The following is a 7,041-nucleotide window of genomic DNA, read 5'->3' as shown; positions in this document are numbered from 1 at the left end:
AATCATTGCTAGCCAGTCCTTTTCTACCCATAGCTCGTCTAAACACTTTCCTTCCCTCCTAAGGACTTTGTATAATGGCTCCTAGCTGCAGACTCTTCCTCTCCTTACTTCCCCCTCCCTGTCCAAACTAAGGGCTGTCCCTGATCTACCTGGCCCTCAGCCCTGCCTCAGTCTTCCTTGCTCACCCCTGTCCTACCTCCCTGCTCCAGCAGAAACAGTCTCACCTCCACACTTACAGCCTCAGAAAGCCTCCACCACTCAATCTACTACCTTAAAAGCTGCTTCCCTACAGCTTCCAGGTTTGGGTTTGGTTTGGTTTTTTACCTGTCCCAAGGCCTAGTGTCACCAAAACAAAGCCACCTGACACCAGACTGGCTTGAGCACCTCCTTTCTGCCCACCCTTACTGGACAGAGCTTGAGGAGCTTGCACATTTCCCCAGGTTTTAGGTCCACTACAACTCTCTCCTGGCTACCAAACAACCTGAACTCAAGGATACAGCATCTGCATGTCCACGGTGCTTACCCGAGACAACGCTTGCCCTAGGCAGATGGTCTGCACCTACATGTTGAAGGCATTGGACTCCATGTGTGCATTTCCACTGTCACATCCTGAGTGCACCCCATGCCTCTCCCCCACTGCATGCCTACACATGCACAACGTAGCAATTACTTCTTTAGAAGCAGAATGCTGCATCTTTATGTCCAAATCATTGACCTTGACTAGGACCAAGGATCTTTTCCTCCCTTCCTAGGCCAGGCTTTGTCTCTTCTGGATACTAGTAAATTAAGCCGTTTTCCACCTCTTTCCTGCTACAGTGCCAGCTGGATAATCGATGGCACAGGAGAAACAAACTCCTCGTAGTCTAGTCCACTGTTCCTGGGCAGAGATTTTCAAGGAGGTCCTACTAAACCCCAGAAACTTATCCTGTACTGCTGGTTAGGTGGCTCTGAACTTGGCTTTGATGGCATGTATCCATCCACATATGACTCCCAGGTTGGGGCTTTATTATAGGACCAGTGTCAGGACTGGGTTATTAACAAGGCTCTGCCTGGAAAGAAGCTAATCCTCAGCAAAGAGAAGAAGGGAGCCAGCAGGACCTGCTGTGGGCAGTACTGGTGGGTCACCCTGGGTCTCAATTGCATCCTTAGGCCATCCCTGTTAGGTGGTAAAGCAGCTGGACCCTTGAGAAACAACTCTCACCTCCTATCCATTACTTCCCTCCATCAACAGTTTGCTGAAGGTTGTAGGTCAAGCTCCACAGGAATAGCACCAGCATCACCTGCCTGGCACAGGGAGCTGGAAGGACAGCACATTCGGGAACAAGGTAACTACTGAAGATTTTAGCTACTAAAAATAAAAACCTCTGCTGACCACGTGCCAGCTGAAATTTTCTTCCCACAGAGCCTTGGAAAAGTTAAGGTAGAGATGACACAGGAGTGGCAAAGGACAAATTCCTGATCCAAACAGCATATAACACACTTCTGTTTCAAAGCGTAAGATTAGTCTTAGTAAAAGAAAAGCTTGATGTACTTTCTAACGCAGGGGAAACAGCACATTCTTCTCCCCTAGCTTCACTCCTTGAAACAGCTGAAACATTTTGGCTGAAGGCTTTCAAAAGTAATTCAGCCAGAGGCAATGCTCAGCATGAAAAACTGCAGACTGAAACAACAACAACAAAAAAAAAAAATTGACCTGAAGACAGAAATCGAAAACAGGGTCTCACAATGTGAATTGTCTTCTGTTAAAGGTGGGGCTCGCTGCACCCACTATTATTAAGCTTGCCCCGCATTTCCCATTGTCTTATGTTCCCTTTGTTCCTCCCTCTAAACACATAACAAACTAAGAAAAAAAGCTCAACAACTCCAAGGGTATTCGACATCCCTCTAGTTTCCTTCAGGCAACCACACCCTCAGCTGGAAAACACAGCATTTCCAGGATTAGCATTGGGGTGTTACACGACCATGTCAAACAAAACAGCAACATTCTTTTCCTAATTCACTGCTCACAAGCATAGATTAAGTCCTGCATGAACAGAAGGTAAATACTGCTATTCTGTTCTTTATGGTGGCGAGTATGGTTTGTATTACTGCTTAGAGACATGATGAGTCTTCACTCCTGCAGGTAGGTTAACAAACACTAAGAACAAATTCACACGGGAAGGAAGAGATTCAGCATTTCCCAATCTGGCTGCTAAAATGAAGTCTAATTGCAAAGTTTAGTGGAATGACGTGTTTCAGGCTAAGCTTTCTACAAGGAAGCAATGAACAAAAGATTAAAAAAATACATAATTCCAGACAGAGAAACCATGACCCTGGGAAGTGAAGGCAGGAGTACAGGACAGCTCTTTTGTGACTTCTTGGCAAGACTAGATCATTTCCTCGTGTTTTAGAGCATGCATTTGTGCATGCGTGCACACAGTAGGGTTGCTCAGCCCCTTTCAAAGCGGGATAATCTTACTTCTGCTTTCCAGCTCAACAAATGAAAATTCAGTTACTTCAAGCTGAGGCTGAAGAAGACATTAGTGGTGAAACCTGTGTTACTGAAGCGAACACGAGCTTGCTGATGACATCAGTGGAGCCGACATTTCATACCTGCTTTCTTTGGCTTTGAAACTACCCACATACAAGACGACTGTAGTCAATACAGAATAAAACAAAAGAAATACGGACCAGATTTACACAAGCGCACATTTGCCAGCAGGACCGTCTATCAGCCACACAGAAAGGCAGGATTCCTAGCAGATGCAGTGAAAGTGGCTTCAGTCTACAATAAAAAGACGAAACTACATTGGCAAATCGGCACTTCTACCAGTGTAGCCAATCGGTGTAGATACTTTCTCTCCTTTGATAGGAATGCTGTGTTACAAATATACTAGTCCTACTACAACAGTAAATCACTTCTAGTGTAAAAAGAATTGGAAAGAATTCAAAGTTATTATTATGCTTATAAGAAACCTAAACATTTGACAGCATAGGAAACAACCTGCCACTAATATATAGTGTTCAGCTGACAAACCACACTGGAATTCATTTTCGATGTGGTGAGATAACCTCTGCTATTTTAGCATAAACGGGGCCCAAAGAGGTCCCTTCGAGGAGCAACTCTGCAGAGTTTCCTGGCAGGAAGACAAATTGTCTCTCATTCAGAAAGGAAATGAGAGCATTAAAATGAAGAACCTCAACTTCTTCCAAAATAAGTTATCATCGGGGGAGACAAACGGAGCCTCAGCAAATCTCTCCTTCGGTGGCCTTCACCCTGCAGGATGCTGACTCGTGCCCCTCCTGATGAGGATTAAGCACACAGCTTCCTGAAGTGTCCATCACCACAACCTTGGGGCACCATCCGTGGAGCCCTGGTAGCTGCATGCTCCAGGAGACCTTCCTGTACCAGCTCCGAGTCCATGACCTGCTGCTACAGTCTGTCTCTATTAAGCATCACCTTCTGCGCTCAAGCAAAAAGTCCCTTGTAGATTGCTTTTTGGTTCCAGAGAGCCCACTTCCCCCTGCCTTGGTCAACCTCCTCTCTCCTCCCACCCTCCCTCTCCTACATATCTTGGCCATCACAAATGCAGAATCTGCTTATTGCAGATCTTATTCCTTTCCAAAATGTTTCAACCACAGCACAGCACACCATCCCCTTGTACAACCTTCCTCAGCGGAGAGCAGGGCCAGGCAGCACGTGAGCCGCCAAAGATTTACCCACCACGAGGAGGAAACCTGCACAGTGCCAAAGAAGAGAAACCTCTGCAAAGAGGGCTTGCATTTATTTATTTTTCCAGGAGGGAAAGCTGCTCTCAGTGGGCGTGTGCGTGCATGTGTGCATGTGTTTGTCAGGACAATAGGAAAAAGGACATTGGAGCGGAGCTGCCAGGAAACAGTCGGCCATCTGCCCGTGTGGAGAGCAGTTTTTCCTTTTCTTTTGTACTAAGAGGAATGTAGCTGAGAGCCGCCATCCGCCCTCGCTGGGAGGAAATCTGAGAGCCTGTGCTCTGCCAGGGAGAGGAAACGTGGGGGAGGGAGCAGGCCCAGTCCATGTGGTTAAGCGGTCATTGCACTCACGGCCAATAAAAGTGGGAAAAAAAACCCTAACCAAAAACCCCAAATCCTAGGGAAAAGCGCTCTTCCTCCTCCGCCCTTTCACTCTCACATGCGGTTCGATACTCTCTCCCTCCCAGGGTGATCCCGAGCACAGGAACCGCTGAAGGGGCTCGGCAGAGGAGCGCGTCAGGAGGGCAATGGCCTGGGGAAACACAAGGGGTTTTCCCTGCACTGACACTGGCACCCCTGGACAAGAAAGAACACAGACAGAAAATCAACGCACATCCCCGGGTTGCTCGTCTGCCCGCGCCCTCTCAGCAACCAGCCATTTAGCAACCTGAGCGCAAAACAGCTTGAGGAACGACCCTTTGCTCCTTGACTCCCCGACCCACCGGACAAGGGTAGAGCATAAGGAGAAAGTCTATTGCATATAACCATCCATATGTTCTCCCCCATGGCCTTTGGTACAGCTTCTGACTAGAAAAGAAAACTACCTAACAGGAAGAAAAAAAGATCTGATCTTCTCCTGGTACTGTTGGGCAAAAATGTTGGCAAGATACCACGATGGTTTGGTGGCTCATTCTTCTGCCACCTTTGTGGCAGCAGAAAAGCCCTATGAAAATAAATAAATAAAATAAATAGAGAAAGGCAAATTTTCAGAAGTAACTACACAACTTTGAAGACTCATTTTCAAAACCAACTGAGGATCAGATTTTTTTTTTAAACAAACACTGTAAAAGCAGCTAACATTTTCAAAGAATCGTAAGCACGCATTCTTTTTCACTGCTTGCAACAGCAGACACTGTCTAGGTATTGCTGGAAGATTGAGAACATCTATCTGCATCTTCACGCGCCTACCAGGTGCCAGATCCAGCTCCACAGAGCCGGCAGAACTTGCTAATGTGGGAGATGTCCGAGATAACAGGTCACAGTCCTGAAAAAGGCACTTCCAGAAGAACTGATTAATCCAGACATGGTTGAAAGAGCTTCCTCATGTCCTGGCAGCTCAGAAGACGGACAGACTCACCCACTGATGCTCTGCACCTAAGCATGTCCAAGTCGGATCTGGACTGCCACCCATGCACCCCAGTCCCTTTCAGGAACAAGGTTTAGGTTTCCACATTCTGGTGTGACTTTTTAAACATTTTACCTCTCCTAAAACCAAAACCATCGGTGTAACACAGTATGTGACCTGAAGCAAATTCCTTGGCTGCTTCTCTCTCAGCTGGATGAGAAACAATGGGAACAAGTGGAAACAACGTAGCAACTTCATATAAAGAAAAATTTTTTTCACCATAAGGATAATACATCTCTGGAACAGCCGTGCTGTCTCCGTTGCTGGAGGTTTTCAAGACCCAACCAGGTCTGAGCTCAGACCTGAACCTCTCTGAGCAGCAGGCTGAGGTGGAGACCTCCTGCAATCCCTTCCAACCTGGATTATCCTATAATAATCTGTCATTAATTACCATAAAAGAGAAAATTCGCTCCCATTTTCTCTGTGGAAAACAAAGCAAACAAACTTAAAACAAAAACCTGCAAAAAAAATCCCTTTCAAAACACTATTATTAGGTGCCTTTTTCTCCCCAAGAGGTATTTTTTGCCTTTCTCCAACTGACCAGCAAGCAAGCAGTAAAAAGCTACTGCTAAAACAAGATATACAATTATGCTATCCTTAACACATTTCCACGGTCTTTTGTCCCTAGTAATTCTGTAGTGCCTAACAAACTTCAGAAACTATCAGGGTGGCCATGCATCCATCAGTAAGGCTGCCTTGGCAAGTACCAATGAGGGCTGTAAATTCTCACTGTTAGAAAAAGAAAGTATTTTCTGTCCAAACTTATTCCACTTCCAGAGAGATCAGATTACAATTTTTTAAAAAACTTAAAGTTATTTCATAACTAAATTAAAAAAAAACAAAACAACAAAACAAACCTGAGAAATACTGAATATTTGGGACATTCAGGTTCTTCGCTGAAGCACTTATTTGCGTTTCTCATGGCAGAAAACCTAAGCAACTACAGAGTTACCAAACAAGCACATATTGTTCACTACTCTTTTTTCCAAGGGATGCGCTAAAGGCAACACATACTCTAGAGGACTTTAATTTCCATTGTTTACTTTCTTTCACGTACATCAAACTGTTTGATAACAGAGCAGAAGCAGAGCACCCATGTACAGTTGCCTCCATCGAGCAAACCAAAGCAGAGCTGTTCTTACAGAAGCTTCCAACCCGGAGAACGTGCATCCAAGTTTTGTATTCCAGGGTAACCACAAGGGCATACTCCACCCAAGATGTTTGAATGTTGTCCTGGACGGGGCCCCGATACTGTTTATTGTGCACAGGAAAAACTCGCTACTACAAAGCAGCCAGCACTGAATGCATTTCACAAGGGCGCATTTTACAGGACCCAGAACAAACTGTCAAAGTAGGAGTCTTCTGGAGTCAAACCCTTCCGGAAGCCCCTGTTCCCTGAACTATTCAATAAACATCATCTCCTTTCATCTTAAACGCTCATAAACATCTTGTTTCCAGTCCAATGCGAGGCGAAATCCTAGCTGTACTGGAGATACTGATTTGACTCCAGTGATTACAGTGCAGCTTGCATTTCACCCACCAAACCCTCTGCATTCACCTCATTTCTGCTCCTCACCCGACCAGGTCTACCTAGAGTAACCGAAGCAGAGCCCCCTCAGACCAAGTCCATAAAACCTCTCTGGATGGGACAAGTCTTAGAGGTTCTCGTGCAATGCTACAAGAACACAAAGGTTTCCCGCAGGGTGAGAGATGAGGTCTCCCACAGCAGATGACCAGCACTAGGAGACAGGTGACCCACCCGGTACACCACCTTGTGATATGCAGGTTCCTCTGTGAAGTTCCCATCCTGCCTGCCCCAAAAATACCTGCATTACACACTCAGCTCTAAAGATCCGGCTCAGGAAAGAAGCTGTCCATAAACGTTTTTCTCCCTGCGGAAGATGGTGATTTTAACAAACGCACATGTT

Source organism: Leptosomus discolor, chromosome 1 (assembly GCF_034619465.1).
Source record: "Leptosomus discolor isolate bLepDis1 chromosome 1, bLepDis1.hap2, whole genome shotgun sequence".
Classification (NCBI taxonomy): Eukaryota; Metazoa; Chordata; class Aves; order Leptosomiformes; family Leptosomidae; genus Leptosomus; species Leptosomus discolor.
The sequence above is the reverse complement of the archived record's forward strand: the minus strand, read 5'-3'. Positions refer to the sequence as shown.